The sequence below is a fragment of the Nuphar pumila genome, chromosome 6 (assembly GCF_984573655.1).
Source record: "Nuphar pumila chromosome 6, dmNupPumi1.hap1.1, whole genome shotgun sequence".
Taxonomy (NCBI): domain Eukaryota; kingdom Viridiplantae; phylum Streptophyta; class Magnoliopsida; order Nymphaeales; family Nymphaeaceae; genus Nuphar; species Nuphar pumila.
Genome location: NC_143254.1, coordinates 74,674,190 through 74,693,394, shown reverse-complemented (window position 1 = coordinate 74,693,394; position 19,205 = coordinate 74,674,190).

Here is a 19,205-nt window from a genome sequence, read left to right as displayed (position 1 = left end):
ATCCTTTTGAGTGAGATATCCTTGCATCAAATACTCGTTAGATATATGGCAAAACATATCCAGTCATAATATAATATTTTTCAAGAAGACATATTATCATATTATATAAAATCAAATACGACAGTGTATCATATTATGTGACATCAAAATAGAGTTTCTCAACACTTTGGACATCATCACAAACGGTAGAACACACGAGACAAAACCCCAGAGAAAATATAATAATACTAGGCAATGAATATGAAGCAAACACCCTTGGCTCCTTCTTACCTTTACAGTAAAACCAGAGAAAACAGAGTGCACAGAGATGGATGTTTCCTCTTTGCTATTAATAAACTCTCTGTAGCAATGTTTCAATAACAAATCATCACCAACCTGCTAATATTCAGCATGTTTTTGTAATGAACGTGACTTGGTATATTAATGAAATTGATAGGCACTGATAGGCATCATGAACGATGAAAATATAAACAGAAGCAAAATGCTGATGTAAAAAAAAATATATATATATATATATGTTTGAAGATGCAACACCTGTGATTCAATGGATTTTGGGTATATGCACGAGCTCCCCATCCCTCCCATAAACCTGCTTCTTCATAAAAAGAAATTTTAAGGAAGATGAAGTCATATTGATCATCATATATCACTGGTTCTGAAATTAACCTGAGAGTCGAATGCAAACACCCCCGTTAACCTTATTCTCAACTTGATTTTCTTTTCTTTTCTTTTTTCTTTTTTTAGTAGTTCAACAAGACATCTGGTCTGTCGTAGTCAACTAAACTGAGAATGCTAGTTTAACACCACCCGACAAGAGCAGACAACAGACTCTTTCTGCATCTAAGCATAACATTGATCATCGAGATTCCCATGATCCAATAGAATTCATCTATAGGCAGCCATTGCTTTTTAATATGACCTTGATTACTTCTGGGGAGCATAACAACCTTACCTACCACTAGCCATTCATTATCTACCAGAGACCCCAGATATACCTTTACGCGAGGAGATGTAGAAATCCGAGCACACCCTCGCTGGATGAGTTACTGATTGCTGGGACCATATTATACTAGAGGATGGATAAAATACAAACCGATAGATGGAGGACAACACAAATAGTAGACAGAAGAATATTGTCTATGACACTTTCTTCCAAAGAAAATGACAATGCCCTTGTTAAACTCAGTTTTCTTATAGGCAAGCTTCGGAAAAACCAATCTGCAAACCACCTAATATATAAAACATTCAAGCTACCCCAAACAGAAAATACAAGTCTATACTATAACCAAGCTTGATTCGTGAAGAAAAACCTGAAGGAACCATAGGCATGCTCAGGTTTCAAGAGACGACGGATATAGGGTGATGGACACAATGTATACATTGGATAAAGTAAAGACAATGGGTAAATATACAGAAAAGGTCATCATATGCGGGGGATGATATCATGCCATTGCAATCGAATCGTGTCTGCGATGCAGAATCAAATAAGCAGCAATTCAGATGGTTCTAACAGAATCACAGATGAAACACAGAGATAAACGAATGAAAACCATGACAAAGAGGAAAGAAAGAAAAAAAAATCCGATTAGAAGAAAACCAAAATTGGTGGGAGGTTAAATCGTAATGCATATAGGAGACCCAAAAATCCTGTGTATAAATTGATCATCAATAGAAAGACAGAAATTAAACACGAACCAGAGATTCAAAAATGCAAGAAAATAACACTATAGACTGGAATACAATACTGAACGAAATAGCGAAACATGGAAGAAAATGAAAAGGGAAAGAAAGAGAAAAAAAAAAGGTATTGGAATGAGACCATTCCCTTAATCTTGCAATGTGTAATCCGATCTCGCTATGAGCGAGGCGACATTACATGTGTGCCTTAAAATGGGAAAATTAAAGAAGGTAGGGGAATCAGAAGTTATAAAGGTGAAATAGAAAAACAAAAAAATTCAGTACCAGATTGCTTGCGGCGAACGATTTTCCTCTGGCTTGGCAAGACTTCTCAAGGGAAGGAAATCAGAACTTATTATTCTATCCTGAAGACTCCTTTGTTGCGTAGCTGTTACTGGAGATCGGATCTTCTTTGCTTGTTCAGAGAGGAAGAGAAGGAGGAAGAGGAGATTAGGGAGAAGAAGATGCGGGATGAAGCGCGATGGAATCGATGGAATGGATGGCAGTTGAGAGGTAGGAGACGGATGCTAAAGATGAAGGAAGATGCGGGGGTGAGAAGTGGTGGAAGCGTGAAGAAAAGAGAGGGTTATGTACAAGAAAGGGGAGGGGTGAAGGCGGAAGGAAGAATGGGGTGCGGAGGTGTTATCGTCGCAAAATTTTTCCCGTCTTCCCTTCCTTGCGGAAGAGAGAGGGAAATGCTTTCGCGATTCAAACTTGACCGAATTTTGGAAATTGGTTTTGAAATACTCGCCTTCGTTTTTGAAAATTGCGGGAAAATCCATGGGATGGGGCTCGACCTGTCGGTACGAGGTTCGACCGTTCCTGCCGCCTTTAACAGGAGTAATCGAACCAAGGACCAAAATTGTGCTTGACTTAGTGAAATTACCGAAATCGTGTTCTATCCTAAATGCACAGAGAATTTAGGCATGTGCAATGAGATTTTTGGAAAATGTAAATTGGAAAATATGATGTATGCTTAGAAAACATTTGTAGTTGAAAAGCATTTCTCAGGAAAAAGATGGAAATCAATCTCTCAGGAAACTCAGACAAAGAAGGTTTGAAATCTCGAGAAAGTTTATAAAGATTTGGAAAATCTTGAAGAAGTGAGAATCTCGAGAAAATCTTGAGAAAGTTTATAAGGACTTGGAAAACCATGAAGAAATGAGAATTTCAGGAAAATTTTGAGAAAGTTTATAAAGACTTGGAAAACCATGAAGAAATGAGAATCTCAAGAAAACTGAAGGAATTCTTGAGAAAAGATGAATATTTGAAAAGGAAAACACTTGTTAGGAAAACTCAGACTTTGAGAATTTTCTTAGGAAAATGAGGGAAAATCTATACGAAAACTCATTGGAGAAGGAAATTCAGAACTTAGAAAATTGAAATCCTGAAAATATTGTCCTTGAAATATCTGAAAATCGATTTTTGATTCTTGAGAAAGTTGAAAAATTCCTTTTAAAAAAAATCTTAAGAAAATAACATTTTCAGAGAAAATCACAGGAAAATTTTGATTTGGGAAATTCAACTTCGAATATCATCATAGTTTTTTGAGGAATCGATTTCCATGAAGTGAAAATTACTTGAGAAAATCATGAGAAAAACAGATGATGAAGATGATTTGAATGAATGAATGCACTTTGAAAATATTTCTGAAAAATTTGTTGGAAAATGTGTATTAAGCCAAAGTAAAACCTTCACATATTCTGACTGTGGCCATGAATATGTTCAGAGTTTACTTGAGTTAATTCACAATATTTTGAAAAACTGGAAATATGATGTGCATTTTAAGATAGCCTAAGAGTGTCGGCTCAATGTGACTGGTAGAGAGATGATGGATCTGGGTCTTGTCCATATTCCGACTAGGGCCGTAAATATGGACTCCACCGAGTTCATCAACTCTCTAAGAGTTGGTGCACGTGCCATTCGTGTTCATCCACGGTGAATTTTGAAAATTGAGATATATGCATCATAGAATCAGGATATTACTGAAATCAAACTATATGAGATGCAGCCTAATCTAAGCAGTAAAAGTAAATATTATTCCAAGGTTGATTATTACATCTCTGACATAAGTCAAAATAAAAATACACAATGAAAAAGAATCAGCCTCCTCCTGATTTTCCTGCAAAATGAGAATTAGTACAAGATAACCACGAAAATGGGTATATATACTATATACAACGAAGATATACATGTAGATATAGAAATACTTTAATTTATGATAAATGATATATGATAATGAAGAAATATTTATAAAAAGAAAAGAAAAATATATGGGATAACCAATGCACATGAAGGGATATATATATATATATATGTGTGTATATATATATACATATATATATATATATATATATACATATATACGTATATATATAGGTAGATATACATATATATCGATATATATATACCTATAATAAGAAAATATACATATTAAGGGAAATTCTATATAATGGGTAAAATCAGAAAATACAGGTATATACAGTTTCTGTAGGTGATTTTACACAGCCGTATTTCTCAAATTACAAGATAATTTTCAATAAAAATGGGTATGGAGCTTCCCTATATATCAATAACGAAGAGTGCAAAAGATGGCATAGAGATCATGAACGGATATGGATATTTCCGTTCATGAACATAGCCAATCGTCAAGACTGCATACCTGCAGCAAAGGGGATGGGTGGCTGCCATGATTAGCTATGTATATAAATGGGGCTGATATCAGTAGGGAAAAGCAAATGCAGGTAAATAAAAGAAAAAACAGAAACGTAAGTGCTAGGATGATATGCTATAAGGATTGGATAGTGATGAAAGAAATCCAATTTGGGAGTAAATAAAACTTTATAAATCAGAAACTGCATAAAGGCAATATATCAGGCAAATCTCTTACAGGTGATCACCATCTTTGTGCTAAACTTACAGAGGACTGATCTGGTCCTCTTGTCCAAGATTTCCACAATGGACTATGTTCTAGAGGCCCACCTTGTAGTCCTCAGGATCTGATACAGGCATTGTCTGTATCAATGTTTCAATGGGTTAAAGTTACCCTTTATTCCATACAGGTAATATTGCATTAATATTACCAGGCCTTCAAATCAAGAATGTTCATCTAGGTCTCCCATTCTACCACTTGACACATTCTAAATGCAAATGCTGCATTGAAACTGGACGTTTGAGCTATTTCTTAATATGAAAGAACGAAGCGTTCCAATTTTGTGCTCGATTTCAATAAAGAGTCTGAGGATTCTCCTGTTGCAGTGGTTATTTGGCTACCAACAAATGTCCTTTTGACACTTGATCATCCACAGTATCATCTCGAATCAAGCATTCGTCACCAACATCATCTCCTCCATTTTTTTTTTATTAACCACAACAAAATCTCATTTTTTTGTGTTATCAAACTCCAATTGCCAATAAAAAAAACAACAAAAAGGCAGACAATAGCACAACAACAGCAATCCATTCGCAAATAGACTTAAATTTTCACACGCATTGCAATGTCGATGAAGCCCTACTCACTTCTGACTAACAAGCAATGATCAACATAATTGAACTAAGAATCCCAAAAAGAAAAAACAGAGATTGATCAACGATGGCTCAAACAAAACTACGATAACCACTGTCACGACTGGATCGTCATGCGTCGCCTTATTATCAGATGCATAAACTCTAGAATAGGAAATTTAGAGAGGGAGAGAGAGTACTTTCGACTGGTAGGCTGCAGATCTACAGCTGCTGGGCTGAAGAAATGAGCAGCAGTTTTACAGATCTCTTGCTTCCAATGGGTTTGTAAATGGCAGAAAAAGATGGCTCTCTGCTGCTGGAACTGGAGAAGGATGAGACAGCCTGCTATTGTTGTCTAACAGCAACGTGAACGGGCCGATGGCTGGAGCTGAAGGAAAGGTGAAGGATGGTGCTGGTGGTGGCCTCTCCTGCGGCTGGGGCTGAAGAAGGATGAAGGATGGCGCTGGTGGTGGCCTCTATTGCAACTGGGGCTGAAGAAGGATGATGCTGGTGGTGGAAGACCTGCGGCTGGGGCTGAAGAAGGATCGGATGGGCAACCTCACACTTCAGAGCCAATCCCTGCAAAACCCCCAAAAGAGAAATTTCAATCCGTCTCCCCCCCTTTCTTCGTGAATGCCCTGCCCCCCTTTTTAAAACTTTCCCCTCTTTTCCAAAAAAAAACGCAGATTTCCTTTCCGTTACATTTTCTTTTTTTTGAAAGCTTTTGAAAGTTTTGTAACCGAATTTTTGAAAACTCGCCGTCTTGGCGGTGGACGAAATCTTAGGTTTTTAAAGGGATTAGGTTCATTTTCCTAAAGTTTAGGTAAATGAACCTTTTAAGCGGGTTCGGCTGTGGTGTTTTTTTTGCTTTTAAGGTTGTTTCTTTTTTTCTTTTTTCTTTTTTTTTTCTTTTTTTAAACGAAAATTTTTTCAAGCAAATAAATGAAAAGAAATAAAATGAATAATGAAATATGAGAGACTTTTATGAAATGCCACCTCAGCCATTTTTAAAATTCTTTTGAAAATAAAGCTTTATTTTGTGTTGGCAACCCTTTTATTTTCAATTGGGGTGCCACATGTGTGTGGGCCTACTAACTAGAAAAGAATAAATAAACTACTAACATTAAAAAATTTAAAATGAAGAATTTGCAAATTAGTGCGATCTCTGGGTGAATCCTGCTCCATTTATTTGAAAATAAAGACAGAAGAAATAAACTTCTTTTTTGGAAATTTTTATAACACGAGATAAAACTTTGTTTATTTTCACGAATTTGGAAAATTTGGTTTTTCAGAGCAAAATATGAATAAAGTAAATGTAAAAAATTTTGTAGAGATTTAAAATCCTTTTTGCAAAAAGTTTTGAGATAAAATCTTTAAAATCAATATCCAAATATCCAGATTGCTTTTCTTGAGAAAATTTTTGTAATTCAAAGTTTTGGGGGTAAAATGGGAAAGATTGGCAATTTTGAAAACCCAGGGTTTTTAAAAATCAATTTTGAAAAGTTTAAAAATCAAATCTGGATTGACAATTTTGAAAATCAAGAGTTCTGGATCTCAAAATGACATGTTGTGCAGTGAAATGATGCAATGCTATGTAAAGACATGTTCTATGAAATGCCACTCTGAGTTCGAACTTGGAAATTCTAGCTTTTTGTTCAGAAAAAGGATTTTGAAATTTTACAATTTGAAGATGTCTCTGAACCTAAATATAGAAATTTTGAGGCTCAAGAATGAAATTGAGGACTTTCTACAAGGTTCAATTTTGGAAAATGACCATTTTACCCTTCATTACATTTGAAGAACTGAAATATGATGATTGAGGGCGATGTCAAGAAGGTGAGTGAAAATTTGGGGTGTTTACAGATGCCCCTCTTTGCTACTAAGCCGGCTTACGGTCGAGGTTAGTGGCAAAGAAAAACACTCCAAATTTGGGCTATATAAAAATGCCCCAGTTAGAAGGATCTGACTGGGTATGAAGAAGTTAGCCCGAGGAAGAGGGTAGATATGAAATGGAGAAATAAAGAGGAAAGACTCGCTCTGTGAGAGTGAAATTTAGGTTTTATACCCTTAACCTGGATGGGACAAAAAAATGCTTCGTATGGAACGAAGCTCAAGTTTTAACTCTTGACCTGATTGGGGAATGGAATATCTCATAGAAATGAGACCCAGGTTTATACCCTTAACCTGATCGGGCGGAAAATGGAATACCTCTTTGAATGAGGCTCAGGTTTGTACCCTTATCCTGATCGGGCGGAAGATGGAATACCTCTTTGAATGAGGCTTAGGTTTGTACCTTTATCTTGATCGGGTGGAAAATGGAATACCTCATTGAATGAGGCTCAGGTTTATACCCTTATCCTGATTGGGCGGAAGATGGAGTGGAATCCTCAAAGAAGAGACCATGATGGAACCTTCGGATTTTGCACAATAAATCCGACAGGGGTTTTGCAAAAGGAAAGAAAATGGGGTCCCTAAAGCTTTGAAAAGGGGTTGATCTTGGGCGTCTCATTGTTGAGACTAAAATCAGCTTTTGAAATTGCCTTTTGCGAGAAATGATTGGTGGTTCGACCTAAAACCGAAATAGGACTGTCTATGGTTGGACAGTGGAGACACAAGGAAGTGTACAAATCTGAGAGCTCGCTCTCAAAGAAGGGAAGGAATCAAGTCCTTAAGAGGGATTTAAAATTAGTGTCAGGATGTGTCGAAAACGAACATCAAGCTCTCACTTCATGTCAGGATAGCTAGAAAATTTTGTCAAAATGTTGAGAATTCTGTTGTTGATTCTAAGTTTTTTAAAATGTTGCACATTGTTGCAAAGATATTCCTTATTTTCTACCCAAAGCATTACCTCCAAACAAGGTTCACTTCGTAGAATCGAGACTTGAAATCCAAATTGCTTGCAGTTGATCTTCTTCAAGGAAGCTATCAATTTCCTTGATATGAACAGGAAAGAGAATTTGGTATTATGAAAGCAGTTGATGAAAGAATATTGATAATAGAATTTCACAAATGTAAAGAGAATTCTTGATAAATTTGGCAGTTTGATATCCTGGGAGCTTCTCTCATGATAATCTTGCTGCACTCTTTTGGCTCTCTTGGGTTTTTGCTACAGTCTTCTTCATTTTGGAGATGTTCTGACTTTTTCTCTTTTTTCCACTCTTGCTCTCTTTTGGGAAGGGTACGTCACAAACTCCTTCAACTTGGAGATGTTTCGATCCTTCTTTGACGATATTGGCTCATGGGCTGGGAGATCTTTGGATGATAGCTGAAATTAAATATCTTTTGGGGATTGTCGGGAGGTTCATCGCATCTGCCTTCATCTCGACAGTGCTTTGGACTTTCCCTGGAAGGATCCGTCAAAAACTTTGTCATCTTGGAGATGTTTCAAATCTTCTTTGGCCCCGGGGGTCTACTCGCTTAATTCGCCTTCATCTTGACGACAATTGAGAGATCCTTTTTGTGGATATTTAATTGCAGCATGAGGAGACAGGGCTTGGGTAAATGCTCTCTTTTTCTAGCGCTCAGGATATTTCCACTGCCTTGTTTTCAAAAGAATGGTCTTTAAAGATGTGCCCTTGACTACGATCAATATCAATCATTTATGGCTTTGCAATAACATTGAATCTTCTTTTCTGGCCATATCGAGGATTTATCCTTCATCCTTTTGGTTGGCCAATATAAAGAATTTGAAGTTTGAATCTCTTTTCGCAAAAGCTTCACTCTCTTGGAAGTAATGCTGAAGATAGACTGAGGTAAAGATTTGTATAATAAAGTTTTTGAAATCAACAAATAATTAATTGACAAATTGACAAAATTTTCTTGAAATCTTGGTGAAAGAGAGCCTTTGAGGTCCGGCTCGATACATTCGTGACAAAAATTTTCCTCTCTCTTTCCCCAAAAAGAGAGACTCAGGCTTAGCCCTTACCTGAATGGGAAATGGGAAATACTCCTCTCTTCCCTGAAGAGGAGGTGTTTGCAAAATGAACTTTCGAAGAGAAATTAAGCTTTCGTTAAAGCTCCCTAATATTAGACTTCTCTTATGAAAAGGGGCCGATAATAGTGAGGTCATAAAATCGGGTCATGAAAGGAACGAGTTCATCACACTCTCCCTAAAGAGGGTCCTCCATGACGAAAATGGCCTAGTATGAAATTGGGGGGTCACAAGAAAAGTGAGTCACCGTCGAGTCTCTCCCTTTATAAGGGTTCCTTGCATGAAATTTGAAATTGTTTTGCGAACGGTTCACAAAGACGCGAGTCCCTTCAAACTCTCCCTGAAAAGGGGCTAAGTGAACAAATTGGATAGCATGCGAAAAGAACGAGCTCCCTCGAACTCTCCCTAAAAAGGGTCTCTTGCAAGAGAAAATGATTAAAATTGGATATTGAGATTGATTGACCCAAAGGTCAAAATTGAAAATTAGAAAATTGATTGTTTGAATGACCCGGAGGTCGAAATTGAGAATTTGGAATTGAGAATTGAGTGACCAAAAAGGTTGAAATTAAGAATTGAATGACCCGAAGGTCGAAATTTGGAAGTTAAGTGACCCGGAGGTCGAAAATTGGAAATTGATTGACCCGAAGGTCGAAAATTGGAAATTGATTGACCCGAAGGTCAAAAATTGGAAATTGGTTGACCCGAAGGTCAAAAATTGGTAATTGAAATTGAGAGTTGAAATTGAGATTGGAGATTGGGTGACCCAGAGGTCGGAATTGGAGAATTGTATGATCCAAAGATTTAAATTGGAAATTGGTGGGCAAAATATCAAATTTGAACAATTGACAGACCCTGATGATCGAAGTGACTTGGATCAACAAAGGAGAATGATGAGTTTGAGTCAGAGCTCGAATAAAATACAGAGATCATGAGTCGGAACCCGGATCAACAAAAAGAAAATGAAAAGCTCGAGTCAGGACTCAAGTAAGGTAATGAGATCTCGAGTCAGAACTCGGATCAACAGAGAAACATGAAGAGCTCGAATCTGAGCTCGAATGAATAGAGAGATCTCAAGTCGGAACCCGGATCAACAAAAGAAAATGAAGAGCTCGAATCTGAGCTCGAATGAATAAAGAGATCTCGAGTCGGAACCCGGATCAACAAAAGAAATGAAAAGCTCGAGTCAGGGCTTGAGTAAGGTAATGAGATCACGAGTCGAAACTCGGATCAATAGAGAAAAATGAAAAGCTCGAGTTAGAGCTCGAATAAGGTAAAGAGATCGCGAGTCGGAACCCGGATCAATAAAAGAAAATGAAGTGCTCGAGTCGGGTCTCGAGTAAAGTAGAGAGATCTCGAGTCGAAACTCAGTTCAACAGAGAAAAATGAAGAGCTCGAGTTAGAGCTCGAATGATGTAGAGAGATCACGAGTTGGAACCCGGATCAACAAAAAAAAAATGACAAGCTCGAATCTGAGCTCGAATGAATAAAGAGATCTCGAGTCGGAACCCGGATCAACAAATGAAAATAAAGAGCTTGAATTTGAGCTCGAATGAATAAAGAGATCTCGAGTCAGAAACCGGATCAACAAAAGAAAATGAAGAGCTCGAATATGAGCTCGAATGAATAAAGAGATCTCGAGTCGGAACCCGGATCAACAAAAGAAATGAAAAGCTCGAGTCAGGGCTCGAGTAAGGTAAAGAGATCACGAGTCAGAACCCGGATCAACAAAGGAAAAATATGGAACAACTTGAAAGTTGGAGTTTGAAAAAGAAGCTTGGATCAGAATTCAGAGCTTCAGAGGAAAACCCGATTAGGGGATCAAAAGTTTGCAAATTGTCAGTGCGGGAACTGGATTGAAAGTTTTGAGAATCGCCAGTTCGAGGACTGGATTATTTGACTTACAATAAAAAAGACCATCATATTTAGATGTATGTGGTCTGATTTTCAGGATTAACCCCTTATCCTGAATGGGGAGAAATGGGGTGCATAATTAGTGCCGATGAAATGCACATGCACATGAAAATGCAAATGAAGTGCAAATGAATGGTGAGGGATTTCATTTGATCCTGCCTGCATACAGAATGTTTGAAAACAAATTTTCAAAAAGAGGCCCCAGTGTAATGGGGAAGAGAGAATAATATTAAAACAGAACAACCAAAAGAAGAATGTCATAATTAAATGAGAAAAGTTGATGATTTTATTGATGCCTTAAAAGGGATGACAACTTGAAAAAAGAAAACAACTAGGACTATATCGTCCTGACAAAAAAAAATATGACAAAATGAGAAGGCATTGTCATTCTTCTGAGTGATCTGGGAAAGGCTTGGTCAGGACTGCAACTCGTCCCTCTCTTTCTTCCAGCACCAAAAGCTCTTTATCGATGTAGTCCTGTATAATATTTTTGAGAACAAAGCAACATTGAGTATCGTGCCCCATTGCCCGATGGAACTTGCAGAAACAATCTTTCCATTTCCCCATGGTGACAGGAGGATCCACAATCCTTGGAAGTTTGATCATATTCTTCACGAGCAGATATCCAAGAATTTCTTCGATTGGCAGACCTAAAGGAATAAACTCGCGATCATAACTCCAACCGTCATGCTTTATCTTCTTCGGATTGCTGGATTTCTGTTGAATGCTGACTTCTTTTTGGGAACTGGACTGAACTTGCTTGGTTAGGGCTACTGGATGTTCTTCTTCTCTGCCTTTAACAAAGAGGTTCTTATCAATACAGTCTTGCACAATGTTTTTGAGGACAAAACAATGATCAGTGTCATGCCCTACTGCCCGATGAAATTTGCAAAACTGGTTCAAGAATCTTCCTATGATGGGGGGAGAATCTGTGACTTTTGGGAGCCTGACTAATCCCTTAACCAACATGTATTCAAGGACTTTGTCGAGTGGCTCGTCTATAGGAGTGAAATCTCGATCGCCGCTCCAGTTTCCGTGCTTTGGTTTTCCTTGATTTTTTTCCTTTTGCTGAGGGCTGGATTGAAAATGTTTATTCTGGATTCTAGAATACTTTCCTTTCAAATCTTTAGACTCTTCTAACTTGTTGCTTTGACTGCCTCTGTTTTTGTTATTGTTGGGTTTAGCACTAGTGGCACTGTTGTGGTCTCCAATGATGCTCATAGGGATGATGATGGATGCCTCTTCTTTAACAGGAACTTTTCCGAAATTGACTTCAGCTTGCTCGGATAATATTTCAATCATCATTCTTTTGAACAACCGATATATAGCGGGATCAATCTCCTCCTTGATGGTCTGAGCTCCCTCTTTGACAGACTTTATGGAATCCATTTCTCACTCACTGTCTATAACTAATGTGCTGAAGTAGCGCGGTCTCTGATCTCGTCAGGATCACACAACTATGTCGATGCCCTCTGCAGAACCACATGGGATGTTTAGCATGATGAAAAAAAAAAATTGAAAGCAACAATCTTGAGAGAAAAACAAATGATGGGATCAGGCTGGCAGTCTTGGAAGAAGATGATAAACAAAACTTTTGGATAAAATTTGGAAGATATATCGAAAAACAAGGTTCTTGAAGATATGAGCCAAATTTGCAGGCAGGATCGGAATAAGGCTGGAAATCCGAGATCCAGTAGAACGGAAGAGTGGAAAATCACCTGGAGTTTTGAAAGAAATTGGATATTTGGGAAAATCATCCAGGGTTTGAGAAAATAAAGGGAAAAGATGAAAATATGGGTAGTTGAAAATATTTTGGGAAAATGTAAGAAAATAGAGGTAACATACGAACAATCACATCCTACACAAACATTTATGCACATACAGCACTCTCTAAAAGGCTGACTCTAAATGCATCATTTTGAAAACAACTGTAGGACCCTAACCCTAACTCTAGGTTCAGATCATCTTTGTCCAATCCGGTTATGCCGATATACTCGAACCGAAATCCGAGGTACGTGGCATAGAATTTCAACTCCGGTTCTAAGGTAAGGTTTTCCAACATCCTTGAGCGCCTACCAATATACTTCGGACTGTGGCCCGCGGTACGTGGTAGGGGGGTGTCAACCCAAATAGTTGGCCCAGTTGTGAGGCTCTGTCCCGAACTAGGGTTCTAGAAGAGAACCCAGCAACGTGAAGACCGGGTAATGATAGGTAATGGAGATTTTGAAAAAAAAAATGATCACATGCAAGAAATAGAGGGCTCTAAATGCTAGAGAGATAGACTTTTGAAAATCTTTGAAGAAGCATACATTGTTTGCATTCAGATCTTAAATTGAGGAGAGTTGTATTTAGACCTAAGTCTATGTGTGCATGAAAATTTCTCCTCAATCTGGTCCTACCAAACCATGCCTAGTCTATATGCAGTCAATGTCAGCTAGGTCAGAATCTAGGCTCCTAGGCTCACATGATATTGAAAGTAAAAGAGCTGACATTTTGTGAACATAATTTTGATAACTGAACTAAATCAAGCACAATTTTGACCAGACAAGGACAGGTCCCATCTCGGTCGCCAAACCTGTTATCGTCGCAAAATTTTTCCCGTCTTCCCTTCCTTGCGGAAGAGAGAGGGAAATGCTTTCGCGATTCAAACTGGACCGGATTTTGGAAATTGGTTTTGAAAAACTCACCTCCATTTTATAAAATTGCGGGAAAATCCATGGGATGGGGCTCGACCTGTCGGTACGAGGTTCGACCGTTCCTGCCGCCTTTAACAGGGGTAATCGAACCAAGGACCAAAATTGTGCTTGACTTAGTGAAATTACCGAAATCGTGTTCTATCCTAAATGCACAGAGAATTCAGGCATGTGCTATGAGATTTTTGGAAAATGTAAATTGGAAAATATGATGTATGCTTAGAAAACATTTGGAGTTGAAAGGCATTTCTCAGGAAAAAGATGAAAATCAATCTCTCAGGAAACTCAGACAAAGAAGGTTTGAAATCTCGAGAAAGTTTATAAAGATTAGGAAAATCTTGAAGAAGTGAGAATCTCGAGAAAATCTTGAGAAAGTTTATAAGGACTTTGAAAACCATGAAGAAATGAGAATTTCAGGAAAATTTTGAGAAAGTTTCTAAAGACTTGGAAAACCATGAAGAAATGAGAATCTCAGGAAAACTGAAGGAATTCTTGAGAAAAGATGAATATTTGAAAAGGAAAACACTTGTTAGGAAAACTCGGACTTTGAGAATTTTCTTAGGAAAATGAGGGAAAATCTATAAGAAAACTCATTGGAGAAGGAAATTCAGAACTTAGAAAATTGAAATCCTGAAAATATTGTCCTTGAAATATCTGAAAATCGATTTTTGATTCTTGAGAAAGATGAAAAATTCCTTTTGAAAAGAATCTTAAGAAAATAACATTTTCATAGAAAATCACGGGAAAATTTTGATTTGGGAAATCCAACTTCGAATAACATCATAGTTTCTTGAGGAATCGATTTCCATGAAGTGAAAATTACTTGAGAAAATCATGAGAAAAACAGATGATGCAGATGATTTGAATGAATGAATACACTTTGAAAATATTTCTGAAAAATTTGTTGAAAAATGTGTATTAAGCCAAAGTAAAACCTTCACATATTCTGACTGTGGCCATGAATATGTTCAGAGTTTACTTGAGTTAATTCACAATATTTTGAAAAATTGGAAATATGATGTGCATTTTAAGATAGCCTAAGAGTGTAGGCTCAATGTGACTGGTAGAGAGATGATGGATTTGGGTCTCGTCCATATTCCGACTAGGGCCGTAAATATGGACTCCACCGAGTTCATCAACTCTCTAAGAGTTGGTGCACGTGCCATTCGTGTTCATCCACGGTGAATTTTGAAAATTGAGATATATGCATCATAGAATCAGGATATTACTGAAATCAAACTATATGAGATGCAGCCTAATCTAAGCAGTAAAAGTAAATATTATTCCAAGGTTGATTATTACATCTCTGACATAAGTCAAAATAAAAATACATAATGAAAAAGAATCAGCCTCCTCCTGATTTTCCTGCAAAATGAGAATTAGTACAAGATAACCACGAAAATGGGTATATATACTATATACAACGAAGATATACATGTAGATATAGAAATACTTTAATTTATGATAAATGATATATGATAATGAAGAAATATTTATAAAAAGAAAAGAAAAATATATGGGATAACCAATGCACATGAAGGGATATATATATATATATATATATGTGTGTATATATATATACATATATATATATATATATATATATATATATATATATATATATATATACATATATACGTATATATATAGGTAGATATACATATATATCGATATATATATACCTATAATAAGAAAATATACATATTAAGGGAAATTCTATATAATGGGTAAAATCAGAAAATACAGGTATATACAGTTTCTGTAGGTGATTTTACACAGCCGTATTTCTCAAATTACAAGATAATTTTCAATAAAAATGGGTATGGAGCTTCCCTATATATCAATAACGAAGAGTGCAAAAGATGGCATAGAGATCATGAACGGATATGGATATTTCCGTTCATGAACATAGCCAATCGTCAAGACTGCATACCTGCAGCAAAGGGGATGGGTGGCTGCCATGATTAGCTATGTATATAAATGGGGCTGATATCAGTAGGGAAAAGCAAATGCAGGTAAATAAAAGAAAAAACAGAAACGTAAGTGCTAGGATGATATGCTATAAGGATTGGATAGTGATGAAAGAAATCCAATTTGGGAGTAAATAAAACTTTATAAATCAGAAACTGCATAAAGGCAATATATCAGGCAAATCTCTTACAGGTGATCACCATCTTTGTGCTAAACTTACAGAGGACTGATCTGGTCCTCTTGTCCAAGATTTCCACAATGGACTATGTTCTAGAGGCCCACCTTGTAGTCCTCAGGATCTGATACAGGCATTGTCTGTATCAATGTTTCAATGGGTTAAAGTTACCCTTTATTCCATACAGGTAATATTGCATTAATATTACCAGGCCTTCAAATCAAGAATGTTCATCTAGGTCTCCCATTCTACCACTTGACACATTCTAAATGCAAATGCTGCATTGAAACTGGACGTTTGAGCTATTTCTTAATATGAAAGAACGAAGCGTTCCAATTTTGTGCTCGATTTCAATAAAGAGTCTGAGGATTCTCCTGTTGCAGTGGTTATTTGGCTACCAACAAATGTCCTTTTGACACTTGATCATCCACAGTATCATCTCGAATCAAGCATTCGTCACCAACATCATCTCCTCCATTTTTTTTTTATTAACCACAACAAAATCTCATTTTTTTGTGTTATCAAACTCCAATTGCCAATAAAAAAAACAACAAAAATGCAGACAATAGCACAACAACAGCAATCCATTCGCAAATAGACTTAAATTTTCACACGCATTGCAATGTCGATGAAGCCCTACTCACTTCTGACTAACAAGCAATGATCAACATAATTGAACTAAGAATCCCAAAAAGAAAAAACAGTGATTGATCAACGATGGCTCAAACAAAACTACGATAACCACTGTCACGACTGGATCATCATGCGTCGCCTTATTATTAGATGCATAAACTCTAGAATAGGAAATTTAGAGAGGGAGAGAGAGTACTTTCGACTGGTAGGCTGCAGATCTACAGCTGCTGGGTTGAAGAAATGAGCAGCAGTTTTACAGATCTCTTGCTTCCAATGGGTTTGTAAATGGCAGAAAAAGATGGCTCTCTGCTGCTGGAACTGGAGAAGGATGAGACAGCCTGCTATTGTTGTCTAACAGCAACCTGAACGGGCTGATGGCTGGAGCTGAAGGAAAGGTGAAGGATGGTGCTGGTGGTGGCCTCTCCTGCGGCTGGGGCTGAAGAAGGATGAAGGATGGCGCTGGTGGTGGCCTCTATTGCGGCTGGGGTTGAAGAAGGATGATGCTGGTGGTGGAAGACCTGCGGCTGGGGCTGAAGAAGGATCGGATGGGCAACCTCACGCTTCAGAGCCAATCCCTGCAAAACCCCCAAAAGAGAAATTTCAATCCGTCTCCCCCCCTTTCTTCGTGAATGCCCTGCCCCCCTTTTTAAAACTTTCCCCTCTTTTCCAAAAAAAAACGCAGATTTCCTTTTCGTTACATTTTCTTTTTTTTGAAAGCTTTTGAAAGTTTTGTAACTGAATTTTTGAAAACTCGCCGTCTTGGCGGTGGACGAAATCTTAGGTTTTTAAAGGGATTAGGTTCATTTTCCTAAAGTTTAGGTAAATGAACCTTTTAAGCAGGTTCGGCTGTGGTGTTTTTTTTTGCTTTTAAGGCTGTTTCTTTTTTTCTTTTTTCTTTTTTTAAACGAAATCTTATTCAAGCAAATAAATGAAAAGAAATAAAATGAATAATGAAATATGAGAGACTTTTATGAAATGCCACCTCAGAGCCATCTTTAAAATTGTTTTGAAAATATAGCTTTATTTTGTGTTGGCAACCCTTTTGTTTTCAATTGGGGTGCCACATGTGTGTGGGCCTACTAACTAGAAAAGAATAAATAAACTACTAACATTAAAAAATTTAAAATGAAGAATTTGCAAATTGGTGCGATCTCCAGGTGAATCCCGCTCCATTTATTTGAAAATAAAGACAGAAGAAATAAACTTCTTTTTTGGAAATTTTTATAACACGAGATAAAACTTTGTTTATTTTCACGAATTTGGAAAAATTAGTTTTTCAGAGCAAAATATGGATAAAGTAAATGTAAAAAAATTTGTAAAGAGATTTAAAATCCTTTTTGCAAAAAGTTTTGAGATAAAATCTTTAAAATCAATATCCAAATATCCAGATTGCTTTTCTTGAGAAAATTTTTGTAATTCAAAGTCCTGGGGGTAAAATGGGAAAGATTCGCAATTTTGAAAACCCAGGGTTTTTAAAAATCAATTTTGAAAAGTTTAAAAATCAAATCTGGATTGACAATTTTGAAAATCAAGAGTTCTGGATCTCAAAATGACATGCTGTGCAGTGAAATGATGCAATGCTATGTAAAGACATGTTCTATGAAATGCCACTCTGAGTTCGAACTTGGAAATTCTAGCTTTTTGTCCAGAAAAAGGATTTTGAAACTTTGCAATTTGAAGATGTCTCTGAACGTAAATATAGAAATTTTGAGGCTCAAGAATGAAATTGAGGACTTTCTGCAAGGTTCAATTTTGGAAAATAACCATTTTACCCTTCATTACATTTGAAGAACTGAAATATGATGATTGAGGGCGATGTCAAGAAGGTGAGTGAAAATTTGGGGTGTTTACAGGAGGTGAAGAAGCGGTCAATAGGGTTTCCTCATCGTGCCCTTCTTAAGGAGCGGGGCGAAGGTTCAGGAAGGGGGATGTGCAGTTGAAGATGGAGGAGAGGAGGAAAGGTTGTTGCCGATGGAGGGCTCAGAAGGTGAAGATGTGCAATGAATAGGGGCGATCGGCTGAGGGTTTTGGTGAGAGGGAGACAGAGGAGAAGATCTGGAAGCAGGGTTTGCGAAAGAGGCGCCGCCCTCTTTTCTTTACAAAGTGTCTTTCAAAAACCCTAAAAAAAACAGATTTTACAACAAGGCCCCTTTCATTTTCGGGTTTTTACAAAAAGGGGGTTCCTTTACGAGTTTTTCTGAAAAAGTGATTCTTTATAAAAACTATTTTTTCTTTTCTATATATATATATATATATATATATATATTGTTCTTTTCTTCGTTTTCCGTATCTTTTTTTTGATATTTTTGGAATAAAATCCTAAAATTTTAAAAAAACAAGGATTTAAACTAATTTTTTTTTTGTATTTTTGAAAAATATTTACAAAAGAAGGTTTTCCTATTTTGGGAAAATTTCTTCAGAAAATGGGTTTGGACCTAAGTTTTGAGAAAATATTCGAGTTTTAAACCTCGAATCGAGGAATATAACACGATGGGTCCAAGCGGATACCGGACGAAGTGTATGAGCCTTTCAAAAGTTATTTTGGAAATTTCGAGAATTTGATTTTAAACATTGTTCAACGAAGCTCAGATTTGGATCTTTTATCTGGATCCGGATCCGAAATTGAGTCAGATACACAAAATGAATTTAATTTCAGAAAACTTGAGAAATAAAATGGGATTTATATTTAAAAGTGACTCAATTACCTAAA